Source organism: Suricata suricatta, chromosome 5 (assembly GCF_006229205.1).
Source record: "Suricata suricatta isolate VVHF042 chromosome 5, meerkat_22Aug2017_6uvM2_HiC, whole genome shotgun sequence".
Classification (NCBI taxonomy): Eukaryota; Metazoa; Chordata; class Mammalia; order Carnivora; family Herpestidae; genus Suricata; species Suricata suricatta.
The window spans coordinates 30,956,201-30,977,712 of NC_043704.1; positions in this window are offsets into that span (position 1 = coordinate 30,956,201).

The following is a 21,512-nucleotide window of genomic DNA, read 5'->3' on the forward strand; positions in this document are numbered from 1 at the left end:
ACAAATATTTATTTCTCACAGTTGTGGACGATAGAAAGTCCAAAATCAAGGTGCCACTATTTCTGTGTCTGGTGAAGATTCTCTTGCTGGTTTGCAGACAGCCATCTTCTCATATCCACAGGTGTCTTCTCATATCTCTGCACAGGAGGGAAGGGAAAGGAAGCAAGCTTTCTCTTGCCTCTTTATGTAAGGGTGTTAAAATCCTATTAGGAGAACTTGACCCTCATCACCAAATTACATTCCAATACCTCCCAATACCAACACATTGAGGGTTAGGATTTCAAAATATGAGTTTTGGGGAGACAGAAACATTCAATCCATAACACCTATGAATAGGTTTTTAAACGTAATGGTTGCTAGGATGCCTAAGTGGCTCAGTAGGTTGAGTCTGACTCTTGATTTCGGCTCAGGTCATGATCTCATAGTTTGTGAGTTTGAGTCTGTCATTGGGCTCCCCATTAGTGTGGAGCCTACTTGGGGTTCACTGTCTCCCCCTCTCATTGTCCCTCTCTCATGCTCTCTCTCTCTCTCTCTCTGTGTGTTCTCAAAATAAATAAACTTAAAACAATTATAAAATGTAATGGTTGCCTACAGTTCTTTTGAATAAAGACGGGGTTGCTTTAAGGAGCTCATCTTTCACTTGACCTTTTGATGTGAATTACACAGATACTTACATTTGCATGAGACATGGTTTTGCAGAAATCTTAACTTTGGTAAACAAAGTCTGATACAACAAAATAAAATTGTTAGAAAATGGAAATAAAGGAGGCTTTGTAGACAGACATTTTTGTGTTTTAAATACAGTTTTTGTGAATTCAGTATATTTTAAAATATATATTTTAGGTAGTAAGTAGCCAGAGTGATTTTTATGTGGTCATCTGAAATTAAAGAAAAAGAGCAAATGACCAAGCACCATAACATTTCCATCTTGTTTTTTTTTCTTTCTTTCAATAGGCTCAGATAATATTCATCATCTCATATAGATACAATAATAGAAAGAAAAAAAAGAAAAGAAAAAAATGTTCCCATGATGATAACTCTTAGAATTTACCCTTAACAATGTCCTATATATCACACAACAATGTAACAATGGATTTCTTTCCAAATGCTGTACAAAAAAAGAATGAAAAAGAATAAATCCAAAGGGATTCCTTGATTTCACACAAGAATATGAGAACAAAAGGGCTTTCCTTCTCACTCATTATTACTTTTTTTCAATTAACAAAGGTTTATAATAAGGAAAGTAGCAATCCATCTGAGGAACAGAGAGATTCTGGCTTAATTTTTTAGTTAATTGTAGGGTCATCCTCTCCCCGAAAGTACAAATTGACTAGAAAAGCAGATATGCCTTAACTTGAAAGGCGGCTTTAAATTTTAGTGGCTCTTAAAGACAGCAACTGATGATAATAACTGATAAACCAAGGCTGGGAGCCATGGACAGGGGGGCATCCGTACCCAGAGGGAAGAATACTACAGCTTGGCATCAGGCCCGTAATGTTCTGCTTCAGTTTTATGTTCTACGTATGGTAATCAAGAGTCCCATTAAAGTAAAGAATGAAGTCTGGTAGTCTGTTGCTTATTATGCACTGGGATCATTGCTATTTGCTTTTTCAGTAATAGTGTTTCTTTTCTGTCGAGAATTATAGAATTTTCCAAGGAAATTCTTACCTTGAGAGGATTCAGAAATTGCTGAACCTTCAGGCAACACTTAACATGGAAACAAAAAAATTAGATTTTCACTGACAAGAAGAATGATTGATAAGTGTGTGCTTAAAAAAAACCATGAAAATGTTAGGAAACCCAAGAAAACTATTCAGTGGAATCAGCTCTATGCAAATGAGTATCAACATTTGCATATTTCCTTTTCCTGCCTCAGACATTAAGAGGCCCCAGGTGGTGCTGAAAGAAGAGTGCAGTTGTTTGGGGATTTTGTAACAATTTGTGTCTTTTGCTCATTCACCAGCTGTGTCAAATATGGCCAATGATGGCTGGTGGGAACTTCTCATTGAGATAAAAAAAAAAGTTCCCTTTAAAATCTGGCTGATGACAGTCACACAAATGGATAATCTGTTGAGCTGGAAAACTATGGCTTACATCTTAAATCCAGGATTTTTTTCTTATCTCTCTGGAAAATATAAGCAAGTATGAAGAAAGTTATGTAATTAAGGAGACCCAAAGCACTGGAAAAGGAAAGAGAAAGATGACAATAAAGGAAATGGTACTTTATTAACTTTTCTAAATATTAAATAAACAGAAAAGAAAACCTATCACTTGCCTCTTAATTTTAATTTAAAAAATTGGGCATACAAGACTGATCATGATTGGTTCCATAACTTGTAGAGCCCAGCACGAAATAAGAATGTGGAGTCCCTTGTTTAAAAAAGCAGGGGGGGGGGGGGAAGTACAGTTAAAAGTACTAAGATATGAAGCAATTTATTTAAAAATATTAGTTATAAAACATGATGAGGTAACTCATGAGTAATAACTTATAATTGCAAAAAATATTTTGGTGTCATAATTCCATATTAACATTAGCATTTTGTTAATATGATATCTTGATTGATCATAAGATTTTTCTGGCTTATTTTTCTATGAATGTATTAAATCATCCAAATGTATACTTTTAACAAATTCTTTTTCAATTCACATTATTCACAGTGGTGTAAATGTTGGGTAGCAAACAACTTTTAATAATTTTTAATGTAGGAGTAGTTTTCTGATGTTCTAGAGCTGTTAAGAATACTTTATCAAATGACAATTTGGACATGTCTGATAAATTATTTTAAAATAAGTTTTAATACAAGTTTTAGTACACATGAAGCTGTTGATTCTTACAGGAAATTCTTTTTCTTTTTTTTAAGTTTATTTTGAGAGAGACAGAGAGATCACAAGCAGTGGAGGGGCAGAGAGAGGAGAGAGAGAGTCCCAAGCAGGCTCTTCAGGGTCAGCACAGAGCCCGATGCAGGATGTGAACTCACGAAACTGTGAGTTGATATCAAGAGTCCAGCACTTAATTAGACTGAGCCACGAGATGCCCTAATGGAAAAATTGTTCTTAAAAGATTTATCTCTTCACACTACTCAATTTCACATTTGTCTGATTTTCATTCTGAATATAAAATTATAAAACAGCTTTTTCATGTTTTTTCTGACATTTCCTACAATTTGTAGGGGTCATATAAGAAACAAGAAATGGCTTTCTGACTTACAAACAACTCAAAGCACTTGCATACGCATTCTATCACCTTTAATTCTCTGATAATAATTGGTTCATCTAAATTTCACATTGAAAATTGTATATTTTGCACTGAAAATCAATCTTTAACTATATTTTTAAATCTGAGGCTATCCATTTTGCAATGTTGTCGCAGTTTTTTCTAAACTAGAAATTCTAAACCCTTTGCAGTATTCTACTATCTCCCCAGTATGCTTTATTGCAAAGTCATGTGTAAGCTTTTATTTTGTGATAATTTACTGACAAAGTTTACTGTCAAAGATCAGTTATCTTTTCTAAATCTAAAGATAAATATTTAAAAATTCCCACTTAACCTATTTATCTTAATTAAGTTGGACAAATAAGACTTCAATCACAAATGGCTATGCAATTTGTAAAGCCCAGTACAAAATGGAAATGTAGAGTCTTGTTCAAAAAGCAGGGAGAAAAAAAAAAAAAGCAGGGAGAGAAAGTGTAGTAATCCAAAATCCGGTAAATTTGGGTAATTTTGCCAACTAACATATCATTTGTCTTTCAACTATTTAATTTTTTCTTGATTTAAGAACATTTTTTCTTTTATTTTTAGAAGAGAAAAACAAATTAGCCTGAAGTCTCATTGCAGCAATAGAAAACACAGAAGATCTCTAGAACTTATTTATCTTGCATTAAAAAAGAAAAAAAAAACTTTATACCCTCTGAGCAACAATTTCTGATTTCCTCCCCCGGCTCCCAGCCCCTGGAACCACCATTTTATTCTCTGGTTCTATGAGTTTAACTGTTTTAGATACTTCTTAGAAGTGGAATCATGCATTATTTGTTCTTCTTTGACTAGTTTATTTCATTTAGTATAATGTCCCCTAGACTCATCCACATTGTCACAAATGGGTGAATGTCCTTCTTTTTTTAAAGATTATGTATATTCCACATTTTCTTTATCCATTCTTCCACCAATGGACATTTGCTTTGTTTCCATACCTTGCCTGTACAACATACTATCTATAGTTAACAATACAGTATTATGCACTTTAAAATATATTCAGAGGATAGATCTCAGGTTAAGGGTCCTTACCACAGAGGACACACATACACACGTGCACACACACAGAGAAGACACAAAGGCATTTTTGGAGGTAGTGTTTAGTTCCTTGATTATAATGGTGGTGTCACAGATGTATGTATGTGTCTAAACTAATCAAGGTATATACACTAAATATGTGCCATTTTTTATATTATACCTTAATAAAGCCTAAAAAAAGAAATAACATTTATTAGAAAGTAACACTTGAAGGAACCAAAACTCACTTCTTTTATTCATAAAACATTCTCAAAATGAGGCAGTTTAAGAAAATATTATGAGTAAGTGTGATGCCATTATTCAGATTTCATCAAGGAATCACATTTGGGTTAACTTTTTGACACTTTTTGGTCAATAGCAACAACCAAGTTTTATTGCACACAGACCTGGAGTTGAAAAGTTCACCCTTTCCAGGTGTCAGTTTGAATTATTTACAGTTTGGTCTCTTCTATAGACAAGAAAATCTTAAGTTTATAATATAAAGAAACATACAAAGCTGTTCACTTGGCACTGTGGCTACTGCACCAAACTAATACTTTTGAAATTTAAATCAGTCTCCGAAATACTTGGCCTTTCAAAACTGTAGCTCACTGAAAAGCATTGTATGTGAAAGTAACATGCTCTTTAACATGCGTGTCAATTCTGTTTTTAAAGTTTACATAATGCATATGTTCAACCATAGTATCAATTAATTGAACTAGTTTAGATTCAAGTCTTTTGGAAAGAAGATGCAAAGTGAAGCAAGATATATTCCAAGCTACCAGTTAAGTTTGATTACTAAACAGACAAATTTAAATAGAATGGGTTTTAAATAAAAATGCAGTACAGAAAATGAAAGCTAAAACACAGCAATGGTTTTAATAAAAGCTCATTAAAACCTGTGATTCTTGGCAAGCATACCCATTACTATGTTAAACTATAAAATCTATATGTTCAGAGGGCAAACAGTATTCTCTTTGTTGAGCCAGAGAAGGGAAAAAAAAGCTCAACTATTTCAAGCTACACTAATAAATTTTTAGTGAGTCCTTTCAAGTTCCTTGCCAAAACATTAGACAGGTTTAGGGGAATGCTTGGCTGCAAATTGATCCATAATAAATTGATTGATGTCATCACTTGAATATATGCTTTCCATGGTTGGTGATTTAGAATGTATTACAGTTGGATGTGTATTTGACCCATGAAGAATTCTTCTTGTTAATTTAGTTTAATTATAAAAAGTAAATGAAAAAAAACCTAAATGAGAAATATCCATTTTAAATGTACCCAATTTTGCCATGTACAAACTCAAATATTTGCAATGATAATTTGAAAAGCATTCACCACTTTTCTTAACCCTTGATATAGTGAACAAAATAGACAACAAATCAATCATGAAATAATCATATTTGTGCTATTGTAAAACATAAAAATGTTAATAGAATTGTTAGAATCCTATCTGACTGGAGTCATGTGAGCTGGGGTAATTACCCAATTTTGTTCTGCTTTGTTTTAAAATGTGTTGAGATGTGAGTATGCATACCAGAAAATCATAAAACCTCATAGTTTTCTACAAAGCAGAATGAAAATACTTTTGTATGAACAAATAAAAATACAGTTAGAACTGAGTCAAAACGAATTATTCAACCACTATCTATGGAATGTGTAATATGCAAGCTACTATAATGAAAGTTGGAAAATACAAAGCTGAAGGAGACATCATCCTACACTCTGGTAGTTCTACTAACCTACTGCTTCAAAAACAAGGAGGAAATAATCATTGTAGCTTTAGACCATCTAGGCGTAAGTAGTAAAACTGAGACCCAGCCAAAGATTTCAACTGAAAGAACCTCACACCTTTGTTCTTGAAGCATGAGAAGGGAGAGGAGGAGGTGTGATTTTGAGATGGGAGTTGACATCTTTCAGGAGGGAGGACAGTGGCCCAGGAGGACCTCCCTTGGAATGATAAGTGGAAGGCAATTTTATTTATCCCAGCTTACTTGAAAAGATCCCCACTTGTCTGGGCACCTCACAGAGTCTGGGAGCTGAAGCTGGAACACATTCCTTATTACTTCTCCCACCCCCAGATCTCATTGGACAGGCTTTTTGGGCCAAGAGCCTTCCAGAATCCCAAGACTCATTGTAAAGTCCTCATACTCCACACAGAGCTTCCCGTTCCATCAAAGGCATGTAGGAGTCAATGCTGTACACTGGGGATACTATTGTTTCATCTAGCCATGGAAACTGGGCTTTCCAGCTTTCCTGAGGGAGTGTAAAAGTAACTTGTTTTCAATCTTCTTGTGATCAGGAATTCATTTTTATCTTCTTTCAACATAACTCAATGAAATAAAGCTTTGTTTAAAGAACACAGTAATAGTGGGGATGTTTACATCTATTCTTGTTTCTGACTGTCACAGAGTTGCTTCTGGCATACAGGGCAACTTATATGGGCTCCATTGCTTCTGGTGTCCCTAGGATTTATGTCTTCATCCAGGTATAAAGAGGCTGCTATGACCGAGACAAAGCTTAACTCACTCAGAGCTATCAAGAGCATGAATCATTGCTGGAGGCTCAAAGGTAACGGCTCCCTGCCACTTAGCCTCTGAACACCATTAGCATCCTTTCTAAAAATAAAGGATGATGTTCCCTCATAATGTTCTACTTCGGAAAGCCAATCTCTCCATTTTAATTTTACTATGAAAGAATATGCATGTATGTAAACAGACATATAACTAAATATAGAATAGCTAAAATGGCATTGAGTACATATGTATATATCTATGATGATTATTAGAAATAATCCAGTCCCTATTTCATCAAATAAGCTCCATCTAAACTCAGTGAACTGAAGGAAATAGCTATAATGAGAAAAGGAAAATGCTAACAACTCTAGCTCCTTTTTGGTTTTTAATCAGAGTTCTTCTGGCTCATTGGCCTAGCTCATTGGCCAAAAATGGGGGGAAAGAGTAAGTAACCACTGGTAATCATTCTGTTCCACAAAGTATCATCAGTGCATCAGAAACATTAATCACAGTAACATTGTGTCCTGTCTATTACTGTGCCAAGGGACCTGAAACTAAGCAGTTGTGCTGCTGCATTTGACTTCTGGAAGCCTGATGCTTCCTCCTGTGCCTTTCCCAGTTCAGAACTAAAAGATGAATGAGAAAAGACAATGGCATGAAGAACTAAAAAATATGAACATGAGTTCATGTGACTTAGGTGTATGCCATTTCTTTTTAACGCATTTGCTCACAAATGAAAAACATGTACTTTGAAAACATGAGTGTTACAATTATAGTTGTATTTTACTTTGGAAAATCACTTGTTACTTTTAGGTACAATCTTGTTTTCCATTGTTTCGTGGACAAAATCCTTAAGAATTTGAACAAAGATACACAGACCTTCAAGTTATAATTTCATGTAAACAGATTTAATTGAGGTGCTTGGGTGGCTCAGTTGGTTAGGCGTCTGACTCTTGATTTTGGCTCAGGTCATGATCTCACAGTTTCAAGAGTTAGAGCCCTGCATGGAGCTTTGTACTGACAGTGCAGAGCCTGCTTGGGATTCTCTCTCTGCCCATCACCCACTCACACTCTCTCTGTCTCTCTGAAAAATAAACTTAAAAAAATAATAAAGATTTTATCATATAAACTATAATAGACCTATCTCTATTCTTGTACCATAACATTCTACCTTGTATGACTGTAGATTTATGTATCTATATTATCACTTTTACCAAGTAAGAGCTACCTAAGCCAGATTCCATATTCAGTTTATGTTAGTATTCGCAATGCATACCTACTAGTGCTTTGCACAAACTCATTGAAGCAGATTGAGGCATCATACTACTTATATATTCAAGGAGTTTAGTTTAAAAATGACACAAATTGGAATCTCAACTCAGCCACCTGACAGTGTGACCTCTGACAGACTCTCGGGGCTTTATTTCTTTATATGCAAAATGAGAATAAGTCATATGTAGAATTATATATGTCATATATAAAATGATAGAGTTCATATGTGTGAAATGCAAAATATAGTGACCAACAATAAAGTAGTTAACATCTCTTCAAAACTTCAGTAAATACTTGTTGGAAAGATAAATAAGTGAATAACTATGAAGACTATAACTACAAATTCTGATTTATCTTTGTGTTGCATTGCACATTTGCCTAATGATACCTATTGTGGGTGTTGAAACTATGGAAAATATTTTTTCAAATTGTACATTTGAACTTAAGTAAACTATAGATTTTTTTCAAATGTTTTATTTAAAGTCATGTTAGTTAATGTTTGGTGTAGTATTAATTTCAGGAATAGAACCCAATGATTCATCACTTACATAGAACACCTAGTACTCATTCCAACAAGTACACTCCTTAATACCCATCACTCATTTAGTCCATCCCCCCACCCACCTCCCTTATAACAACCCTCAGTTTGTTCTCCGTATTGAAGAATCTCTTATAGTCTGCCTCCTTCTGTTTTAACTTTATTTTCCTTCCCTTTCCCTTAAATGTTCATCTGTTGTGTTTCTTAAATTCCACATATGAGTGAAATTATGATATTTGTCTTTCTCTGACTGACTTATTTTGCTTTGCATGATACACTCAAGTCCTATCCACATTGTTGCAAATGGCAAGATTTCATTATTTTTGATTGCTGAGTAATATTCCATTGTATACATATACACATCTTCCTTATCCATGCATCAGTCGGTGAACATTGGGTTCTTTCCATAATTTGGCTATTGTTGATAGTGCTGCTATAAACATTGGGGTGCATGTGTACCCTTTGAATCAAGATTTCCATCCTTTGGATAAATACCTAGTAATACAATTGCTGGGTCACAAGGTAGTTCTATTTTTAATTTTTGGAGGAACCCTCCTTCTGTTTTCCAGAGTGGCTGCACCAGTTTGCTTTCCTGCCAACAGTGCCAAAGTGTTCCTCTTTCTCCACATCCTCTCACATCTCTTGTTGTCTAAGCTGTTAATTTTAGTCATTCTGACAGGTGTGAGATGGTATCTCTTTGTGGTTTTGATTTGCATTCCTCTGATGCTGAGCGATGCTGAGCATGTGTTCATTTGCCATCTGGATGTCTTCTTTGGAAAAGTGTATGTTCATGTTTTCTGCCCGTTTCTTCACTGGGTACTTGTTTTTTGGGTGTTGAGTATGATAGGTTCTTTATAGTTTTGGGGTAATAACCCTTTTTCCAGTATGTCATTTGAAATATTTCCTTCCATTCCATCACTTGCCTTTTAGTTTTGTCAATTGTTTCCTTTGCTGTGGGAAAGTGTTTTGTCTTGATGAGGTCCCAATAGTTCATTTTTGTGTTTTTATTTCCCTTGCTTTCAGAGATATGTCTAGTAAGAAGTCGCTGTGGCTGAGGTCAATGAGGCCACTCTTTCTTCTGTAGGATTTTGATGGTTCTCTGTCTCGCATTTAGGTCTTTCATCCATTTTTAGTTTACTTTTGTGTATGATGTAAGTAGTGGTCCAGGTTCATTCTTTGCTTGTTGCTGTCCAGTTCTCCCATTTGCCGAAGAGATTTTTTTTCCATGGAATACTCTTTCCTGCTTTGTCAAAGATTAGTTGCCATTTGTAAGTCCATTTCTGTGTTCTCTATTCTGTGCCATTGGTCTATGTGTCTGTTTATGTGCCAGTACCATACTGTCTTGATGATGACAGCTTTGTAGTACAGAAAATCAGGAAAGCTGTGGCTCTGGCAAGCTGACAGCCCTTGCTTGTGTATAAGGGCTGCCTGAACAGTGGGGGGTGTGAGAGCCCCTATCGAGGGATGAGATATTTCGGGTGATGCCATTTTACCCCAGCCAACATGGTGGGACTTCAGAGAGCCACACAATAGCCCCCAGTGGAGGCAGGACCCATTTACACCAACCCCCCCACACCTTGCCTGTGCTTGACAATTGCTTATTTACTGGGGCAAAACTGACTCAGAGCCAACACAGCCAGCTTTTCCTCCAGAGGACCAGCACAGCCGGAACAGACAGCACTCTGCATGCACACGGGCACTGAAGATCAAGTGCTTCAAAACAACACAGACAGTTCCTTTTTCTGTTTGTTTTTTTCTTCTTTTTTACTTTTGAAATCAAGCTCATAGTTTTTTGGGGTTTTTTTTGTTTGTTTGTTTGTTTTAGGTTTTTTGTTTGTTTGCTTGTTTCAGTTTCTCTTCAGTTTCACTCAAACATTGGTATATTAAATGTCTTCCATATCAAAATACTAAAGTTAGGTCACATGTATTTTGAGAGAGGATATCTAAACAATGTAGCAGAGGTTTCTTAATCGACTAAAAGGAGTGGAATATCGTTTTTACATTTACAACGTGGTCCTTATATTTTCTTGTGTTCCTAAGGGCATGATGGATGGGAGGGAATACAGTAGCAGGAGCCAGAGGGGGTGGTTCTGGGAGTGCTGGTTTGGTAGAGCAAATGTAGCCCCCGGTAAATGGAGCCTCCTAGGAAAGAGAACTAACTGGAATTATAAAGATCTCATGACTGAAACATGTGTCACGAGATCATGGTAGATTCATCCAAAAAATATTAAATGAATGTCAACTATGTTCTATAGAATTGCCTGGATCAAACCAGATCAGAAGAAGCCTATACTGCTCTGGAGAGAGAAAAAACCAAACTGCCCTTTGGAGATGGGGTCAGTGGAATGCTGCCAGGGACAGACCTGTCATAAGTGGCCATGCATTCCTCTCCTGCAATGATTGTCTCAAAACCTGACATGCTGTCATTTGGTTGGAGTTAGTAGCTTTTGATTTCTATCTCAATTAAATCTGATGACTTTAATTTTAACTTCTATCTAAAAATTTCATATTTCCATCTGGATTCAAATTGCTTTTTCTTCTCCAGACTCCCAGAGTTGCTGTCTCACAGAAGTTTCACTATGTCTAAATGATATCAAATTCAGTCAAATGTGGCCCCATTTTTGGACTCCTGTTCTGAAATTCTTTTGCTTGCATGAATATTTTGGCTTTTTGTTGAGGATGAGTATACTTAAAATGTAATCATATTTTATTTTATTTTTTTATTTTAATTTTTTTACATTTATTTATTTTTGAGAGACAGAGAATGAACAGGGGAGGGGCAGAGAGAAAAAGAGACACAGAATCTGAAGCAAGCTCCAGGCTCTGAGCTAGCGGTCAGCACCGAACTCAATGCGGGGCTGGAACCCGTGAACCCTGAGATCATGACGTGAGCCAAAGTCGAACGTTCAACCGAAGGAGCCACCCAGGCACCCCTGTAATTGTATTTTAATGCTGTGTGAAGAATCAGAAAACTGATCCAAGGAGCTAAGTACAGAAATGTCTCCCTAGGAATTTTCACTGGAAAAATGGCATCATAATCATCTACAAAAAGAAAATTTTTATTTTTTGTCTTAATTTTTATTTATAAAAGTAATCAGGATAATGCATTTGAAGTATTGTGAAAGTGTATTGTCACTAGTAACTCATTTTCTAAAGCTTGGTTTCTCCCACCTAGCTCATATCCATAAGTAATTTACTTCACTGAAGTGGATGTATATTCAATTTTAATGACTGTCAACAAGAAATAGAAAGTAAAGACAGAGGACTGCGTAGTTTCTTGAAAAGATGGGGTTAAATCCTAAATCAAAATATAGGACGATTTTTAATTTTGAAATTGTCAATAGTGTGAACTGAGCTAAAAATCTACAGAGCGGAATTAAAGAACTCATCGGTAATAATGACCCCAAATAATCTATTATTGAGGACAGTCTAGCTCAAAGAGCCACAACTGTAATCTATTCACTGTTCCATTTCATTTAAAAACCAAGGGAGTTGAATCATTTTTCAAGGATTTAAAGTCTAGCAGCAAACAATGGATAAAGTAATTATTTTTGTCCAAAGTAATTTACTGTAATAAAATTTGTTACCCAAGTTCACCTTAGACTAAATCTTTGCTGAACTTAAGAAATTACTGAACTTGAGAAATTACTGAGAGTGCAGCAGTATTTATGGGAGCATTGCTGGACTCTCCTTGTTATTCCTAATTTTTTTCTTATTCCTTTCATATGATATAAAATATTACTTAATAGGTAGTCAATTATTTATCATTGAATTCAGGTGGACGCAACTCTAATATGTCCATAGAACTAGCATTATCAAATACATTTCCACAAAGTTTGTTGGGAAACTACCCTTTCTCCAACAACAGCAATAAAAACTCTTGGCCAAATAATATTTTTCAGTAAATTATTCCAAATGTCTAAGGACCTTTTTAAGAGAATTCTTATACAATATAAACTATGCTAAACTATCCATAGTTTTCTTCCAATTTTTCGGTATTACAAACAGCATAGTAATAGACATCCATGTACCTAAATCATTGGCATCTCTGATTATTTCCTAATAGTAGATTCCTATATTTGGAATTGTTAAAACAAAGTCTATAAGTATTTTAAGTGTTTTTAAGTCTAAAAGTATTTTTATTTTTTAAAATAAGTAATTGTTAACATATTGACAAGTTGTACAGGAAGGAAATATTGTTTTATATAAACAATATATAAGAATGCTTTCTTTTCATCAAATCCTCTTCAAATTTGCTAATAAAGAATACAGATTATTTTTAATACATATTTTTAGAAGTATGGAAAAGTATAGAGGCAAAAATATGAAAATTTGCAATGATTATCTTCAGGTTATGAACTTGCACAGACTTTTTTCCCCCATTTTTGAAACTTCAAAGGGAACAGACTCATTATATGCTTTACCGTCCCCCTCTACAACCACTTCACCCACCCCCCCAACAGTTTCTCAATGTAATTTTTTGCTATTTATGTGGCATTTATGCCCTCAGTGTCTCCAGGTTGAGTGTTATCATAAAATTTTGTGTTCTACCATTTTTATACTCATGGTCATCAATGTCTCTTGGGATTTTGTTTGTTTTGTTTTATTTTTTACTTCACCCTCTCTGGTTGGTTTTGTTTTGTTTTGTTTTTCATATTTTCCCTTCCTTCCATGTCTTGAGTTCCATTTCTAAACACAGTGGTTCTCTTTAAATTATTGTATCTTGAATGATTCATAAAAAAACTGAATTGGTCTTTATGACTCTGATCTTTTCCTTGTATAATCTATTTTATTTGCCATATTGGACTAATCTCTTTCCAATAGTGCTTTGATCACCTCAGTTGTTCTTAAAAACCCATAATGACTCACTATTACTGCATTACCACTCAGATTTAAACTGACTTTTTATTAAGTCAGATATAAAATAAAACTGCTTTTTTAAGCTTTTTTTTCCTGATATAATCCTACATTGTGATCTAATGAAATGACGCGTACATTTTGTTAATGTACTGTTATTCAGTATCTGGCTTTTTAATATTTTAGTATACTTATGCTCTATCCACAAACATGCTGTTGTAAAACACTAAGGAGCAGCATTTTTATATTATCACATAACCTAGCACCTTACATTATATATAAGTTTAGTAAATAATCATTTTTGTTTGAAGGCATGGTATTTTTCACAGAAATAAGAAACATAAAAGACTTTGTTTTCCCAGCTTTGTTGAAACAGAGTTGACATATAACATTGTATGAGTGCAAGGTACAAAACATAATAATTTAGTATATGTATACAATGCAAGATGATCACAAGCTAATTAACATCAATCACCTTGCATATTACTAATTTATTTGTTGTGATGAGCACTTTTAAGTTCTACTCATAAGAGACTGCCTTTTGTGTTGTACTTCCCAGCACACAATAATAATTGGAACATGAAAAATTATCAGCACCATACAGAGGAACTTATCAACTTCAAGAAAATCACTCGAGAAGCCTATCTCTAAAGCTGAGATTCCACATCTTGCCCTGTGTATATTTGTTATTGTTGTTTTTGAGCCAATATTGACATAAAATTCTCTCTCACATATTTGTCTTGTTAAACCTTGTTGATATAAGATTTTCCTGATACCAATTTCTATCCATGCTTCCTAACTTTGCTTCTGCCTGGCAACCAAAGCCTAGCTCTCCTTTACCAACTCCTTCAAGGCAATCCGTGGGCTTTGGCTCTTTCTTTACTTCCACAGCACAAAACAAAACTGAACAGTTGCACACACAATGTTTCTCAATGTCCGTACAGTCAACATTTTTGTATGCTATCCATTTACATCCTAAACTTTTTTTCATATGCCAAATTTATAATTTTATTTTTCAAGGTTGCTTTGGCTCTTCAGGGTCTTTTGTGCTTTCATATACATTTTAGGATTGTTTCTTCCAGCTCTGAAAAAAATGTAAGTGGTATTTTGATAGGGACTGCATTAAATGTGTAAATTGCTTTGGGTAGTATAGGCTTTTTAACAATATTTGGTCTTCTAACCCATGAGCATGGAATGTCTTTCCATTTATTCGTGCCCTCTTCAATTTCTTTCATCAGTGTTTTATAGTTTTCAGAGTACAGGTCTTTCACCTCTTTGTTCAGGCTTATCCTTAGGTATCTTATTGCTTTTAGTGCAATTATAAATAGGATCAATGCCTTGATTTCTCTTTCTACTGCTGTCTGCTACTTCATTATTGGTGCATACAAATGCGACAGATTTCTGTGTGTCCTGTATCCTGCAGCTTTACTGAATTCATTTATCCGTTCTAGCATTTTTTTTTTTTTGGTGGAATCATTTGGGTTTTCTATATATAGCATTATGTCATCTGCAAATAGTCATCTTGCTAATTTGGATGCCTTTTAAACTTAATCTGTTGCGTATACCTCCCTATTTTATTTCAATAGTGTTGCCATGATTGGTTAAGCTTTTAATGTTGTGTATGTATTGCCCTGGTTTGTTTACCTAGAAAGAAATTATTAGGTTTAGTATAAAAATAAATGTGCTTATATGAATAAAAAGAAAAAAATGATTTCTCATCCAAGAGCAGTTTATGTTCTCACTACGGTAGGCAAAATAACAGCACCCCCACAAACTTGTCCATAGCCCAATCCCCAGAAATTGCCAATCTGTTTTAGTTTACATCATAAAAGAGAATTAGGTTGCAAGTGATTAAGATTGTTAATCAGCTGACATGAAAATAGGCCCGAGGCACTGGGATGACTCACTCAGTTAAGCATCTGACTCCTGGGTTTGGCTCAAGTAAAGATCTCACTGTTCAGGGGATCAAGCCCCAAGCATGGATCCTGCTTGAGATACTCTCACTTTGTCTTTGTCTGTCTGTCTCTCGCTCTCACTCTCTCTCTCTCTCTCTCTCTCTCCCAAAAATAAATAAATAAATTTACAAAAGAAAATAAAATGAAATAGGAAAATTACCTTAGATTAGCCAGGTGGCTCAAAGTAATCCAAGGGAAAGTAAAAATGGAAGAAGAAAGAAGAGAAATGGGAAGATGTGACAATGAAAGAATGGTCAGAGAGATGCAGTCCTGCTGCCTTTGCAGAGAGACAAAGAAGGATGAGCCAAGGAGTGTCAGTGACCTCTGGAAATTACAAAAGATAGAAGAACAGATCCTTCTTCGAAGTTTCCAAAAATGATATGCAGCCTCTTTAACACCTTGATTTTTGTTGGTGAGACCAAGTCTGCCCTTTGACCTATAGAACTATGAGATAATACATTTGTGTTATTATTGAGGTACTAAGTTTGTGATTTTTTTATAGCTGCAGTGGAAAACTAACCCTCATGGAGCAATGGCCTTCCAATTCCTACCCAAAGCATGCTGACGTATTAGGTTATCTTGTTGAGAATCTAGGGGGGACTTCTCTGCCTCCATGTACCTAGTTCCTCCTCTCCTCTGAATCCATTCTTAGGAATCTCTCAGGGATCTCAAAAAGTGTACCAACTCAGACTTCTTCATTATGTTTCCAGAACTTGCGGGTGCTCATCTTCTGTCAGCCACTTCTTTACCTTTTCTAGCCGCTCCTCAACTCCTAGGCTACCCCAGGCATCTCAAATATAAAATATCCAAAACTGAGCTGCTGAGTTTTGGCCTTGTCACCACCCCAGTAGGGAGAAACTCCATTCTTCCAGATGCTTTGACCATAAATCCTGGAATAAGAGGAATAAATCAATTTCTCTTTATCTTGTGGACAATACTTGTTCGGTCAGCAAATCCTTTTGACACTATCTTAAAAACATATCCAGAATACAACCACTTCTCACTACACCCACTGCTATCAAGCTGGGCTGAGCCACAAACATCTCTCTCCTGAGGCATTCTCACAACCTCCCAACTATTCTCTCTGTCTCCTCCACCTTCACACTAACAGACAAGGTAACCCTTGCAAATGTGGGATATGAAAGCGCTGCTCAGAACACCCTGGTAGCTTTAGATCTCACTCAGAATGAAAGTCAAATCCCATACAGTGATCTCCCTTCCAGTCTCCTGAGCTTTCTGACTTCATGCTTATTCATCTTCCTCTTGTTCCTTTTACGTTGGCCTGTTTGCCGTTCTTTAAATGTGCCAGACACACTCCCATGTCAGAGACCATGCCTGCATGGGATTCCTGACCATTCTTTGTGCACCTCCCCCCTCACTTCCTTCAACCCTTCTCCCAAGTGTAGTTTGTGAAGTTTTTACTCACCACCATATGCAAAATTACAACCATCACCCAAGCCCTTCCTTTTCCTCTTCCTTGCTTAATTATTTTTGAACCACTGACCTCATATATTTTGCTTAATTATCAAGCTTCTTGCCTTTTTTCTCTTTACTAGAATGTATGTTCTATGAGTGTTGGGATGTTTGCCATCTTTTTCACTGCTGTATTCCCAGTACTTAGAGGAAAGCCTGGGAAAAGAAGGGGGAGCTTTATGAATAGACAAGAATAGGGGCAAGGATTGTTTAAAGGAAGAGAGAGAGAACATTTTCTGCTGCTGGCTTACAGAGTTCACAAATTTCTAGTGTTCCTACCAGTTCCTTTGTTTGGTTTGAAGTTTCACTGATATTTAAAATTTAAATTTACTGATTTAATCATTAAATTAAAGGTTTTTAGGGGCACCTGGGTAGATTGGTCAGTTAAGCATCCAACTTTGGTTCACGTTGTGGTCTCATGGTTCATGGATTTGAGCCTCGCATCAGACTCCAGGCTCTGTGCTGATAGCTCAGAGCTTAAAACCTGCTTTGGGTTCTGTCTACCTCATTCCTCTGCCCCTCCCCTGCTCATGGTCTCTCTCTCTGTGTCTGTCTCTCTGTCTCTCTCTATATATCTATCATAAGAAAATAAACATTTTTAAAAAATTAAAAATAAAGGATTTTAAGGAAAAAACCTTTAACGTTAAGCCAATTAAGAAAAACTTTAAGATTAGTGAAATGGATGAACAGAACTAAAATCAATTTGCATTTTTATACTTAGAAATACATAACACATTGTCAGTTTAATTTTTAATCTATTTTACTTCAGAAAGTAAAATAGTGAAAGCTATCAATTTTCATTTAATTTCAATTCAACACACATTTACTACAGGTCAAACATATGACTCTTCACCACCTCAAAAAACACAGGAAACCTGATTCCCTTATTAATTTTCTTAAATATTTATGTTACATTTAAAAATATAAATACATATAAAACATCTTTGTATGTTTTATAACACACACATGTGCATATATACACACCTATAAGAGTTTTCAGCTTAGTTTATTGTCCGTGTCATCAGCAATAGTTTCAAATTTTTTAGTAGCCTAGTATTCTGTTTACAAGGATGTTAAACACCTATTTTAAGCTAATATAAATGCCCAGATATCTCCACTGAGAATCATCCCTCCAAGGCTATAAGGTGGTTTATATGGTTTAATGACTTTGAATACAAAGTTGGTTTTCAATTTTCTCAGGATTTCTAAACATAGAATACAAATTTAAAAATGTACAGCATATAAAACTTATGAAATCTGGTAGCACTCTAGCTGCAAAATTAGTATTTTAGAAGACATGAAAAAGAACATAACATTTTTGTCATAAAGGAAAAATAAAAATCTAAAAAAATGTTTTCTATATTATTTAATGGGTGTAATAAATAGCTCAGATCTTGATACTAATTTAAGATAGATATTTAGGGGCGCCTGGGTGGCTCAGTCAGTTAAGCGTCCAGCTTCAGCTCAGGTCATGATCTCACAGTTTGTGGGTTCGAGCCCCTCATCAGGCTCTGTGCTGACCACTGGCTCAGAGCCTGGAGCCTGCTTTGGATTCTGTATCTCCCTCTCTCTGACCCTCCCCTGCTCGTACTCTCTCTCTCAAAAATAAAAACATTAAAAAATAAAAAATATAAAATAGACATTTAGTCTATACCATTAGATATTGAACAAGGTAAGTAGAAATGTCATCTTATGACCACAAAAACGAAAGGATCCTGTCTCATCAATTCGTATGCATGTTTAGAAACACACACGCGTGCGCGCACACACACGTACGTGCATCTCTGAAAGAAATATAAATCATAAGTCAATTTTGCAACTAGAGTCCCCAGTGTATTATACATGCCTCCACTCTCCATATGCTGTTGCTATATTTTCCTCTTTACTTGAAGTGCAAAGAAGCTTCTGGCCAAAAAAAGCCACTTAGTTCTGATTGTTGCACAAAAGTCCACCCACAAAAAAAATCAATTCAAAAGAAGACAAGCCTCCATTCTATGATTTCATATTTACTTAAGAGAACTATCGAAACACAAATTGCTAAACTTTCAGTAAAGTTAGTACTGATAGGTGGTACTTTGAAGAAGACACAGGAGAGTTGACCTTTCACATTTCTCTTCATGTGACACTGACACCTAGGCATCCTGAAACAATTATCCAAGTCTCCCAATTTCTGAGTCAGATCTACTCTTAGATGCTCACAGAAAGAGGACACTTAGCTAAATGTAATGAATCCATCTCCCTGAAAAGTCTGTTATCCTTACTATTCAAAGCTGAATTGAGTGATGTTAGACAAATATATTTTACAAGTGTTTCAGGATACAGTCATTTTGTTAGGACATTGGTATTCTTTTTAAACCTCTGCAACTGAAACTAGGTTTGAGGAAGTGGATAGGAAGTAGAACATAAAATAATATTTCTTAAAATAGAACATGTTAGTCAAGAATGATATCATGGTATTAGTGTCATCGTCAAGTATGCTATAATCCTTCCTAATACTCATTAATTTCTTCATATTCCCTGTACTGTAGAGCTCCCCAGAAGCATTAGTCAAAATGGTATGGATTTAGTTCCTCTTATCTCTTTGTGATTTACTACTAAGTAAACTTACTACTTATTCTGTCATCCCAAATACTGTGCTGTACTCTTTGAATAAACTGGCTCCATTGAACTCAGTACATTCTTAGGGCTTGTTTGTCCTTTGGAAAAGCAATGTCCTATGGGAAATTTCTTTAACTTCATTAAGTTATCCATATAATTCAATGATCTTAGTTGCTCTAATAATCATTAATGGATGCAAAATTGTGAATGAAACTCCTCCGTTCATAACAAAATATATGAGTAACCCTGGAATTGATTGATGGTCATTTTTGGTTCTTGCTTGATTTTGATTAAATCTCAGAAGTCAGCCTTGTAGTAATGATTTCACACTTGGCTACAAAGGTATCCCCCCTCTAAGTATTGGTTGTGGAACTCATACATTATGTATTTCCTTTAATGACCTACATAGCCAAGGGATGGCATTTTAAATTGATGAAGGTTATATATTCATATGTAGAACAAATTAGTTTAGAGACAAATGAAGAATAGATGTGCAGTTCCACTAGCATGAACTGTTACAATTATAGTGATTATTATAACCACAGTCTAATACCTTCCAGACATCAGCTGTCATTTGTATGTGTCTCTATCATGAAGACACAATCCTATCTCTCCTAAAATAATATTTTATTACAGGAATATTATTTATATAAAAATAGTTCAGATGCTGCCAGCATCTCTATGTCAACCCACTGTTTTCAGGAGTGTAATATTTAGTGACATAAAATTTGCTTTAAGGGATATCTAGGATTACAGTTCATCCATTTAAAAGCTTTTACTATATTGTATTCTAGAAACTTTGTTTTGAGTAAGATTATTGAACATAATGACAATTCATGGTCAACACATAGTGCTCCCTCATTGTCATGCTGTCATACTCCCTGCCACGTAACCTGCATACAGCATGAGATCAAAAAACCTACATATTAAACCACCTTTAAAACTAGTTTTGGAGCGGCACCTGGGTGGCTCAGTTGGTTAAGCGTCCGGCTTCGGCTCAGGTCATGATCTCATGGTTCATGGGTTTGAGCCCTGCATCAGGCTCTGTGCTGACAGCTAGCTCAGAGCTTGGAGCCTGCTTCAGATTCTCCTTCTCTCTCTGACCTTCCCCTGCTCGTGCTGTCTCTGTCTCTAAAAACAAACAAACAAACAAAACCATAAAACTAGTCTTGGAACAACATTTCATAGGTTTCAAGATTTCAAATCAGGGGTGCCTGGGTGGCTCAGTTGGTTAAACATCTTACTGTGTCTCAGGTCACAATCTTATGGTTCATGGGTTTCGTTCAAGCCCCAAGTCCTGTTCTGTGCTGACAGCTCAGAGACTGGAGCCTGTTTCAGGTTCTGTGTCTCCTTCTCTCTCTGCCCCTCCCCTACACATGCACTGTCTCTCTCTGTCTCAAAATAAATAAACATTAAAAAATTTTTTAGAGACACCTGGGTGCTCAGTTGGAAAAGCATCTGACTTTGGCTCAGGTTATGATCTTACAGTTTGTGGGTTTAAGCCCCGCCATTGTGCTCTGTTCTGACAGCTCAGAGCTTGGATCCTGCTTCAGATTCTGTGTCTCCCTCTCTCTTTCTCTCTGCCCCTCTCCGTTCATACTATGTCTCTCTCTCTCTCTCAAAATAAACATTAAAAATATTTTAAGTATTTTAAATAAATAACGGTTCCAAATCAGAAAAAATATGGTAATTATAATTTACTCTTTCTGAATTTTTAGAATACCATTTTTTAATTCTTCTGGCATTTATGATTTGATGAATAGAAAAAAATAGACACATGAATAAAATGTAATCCGTGTCCTATTGGCATGTGCTTCATGAGGAAAACATCTTCACGTCAACTTGGAAGTAACAGAAGGGTTACAAAGTGTTATTTTACTAGTTAAATTTTCTGCAATGCCAAAACCTTCTGTAGGAATTATCAGAATTGTCTTATTTTTTACATACATAAAATAAAAACTAAAGCCCTTTGGGTTCAGAAAGTGGAATTTTATTAAAAAATAGTATGATACTTAACAAAATCTTTTTGCAAA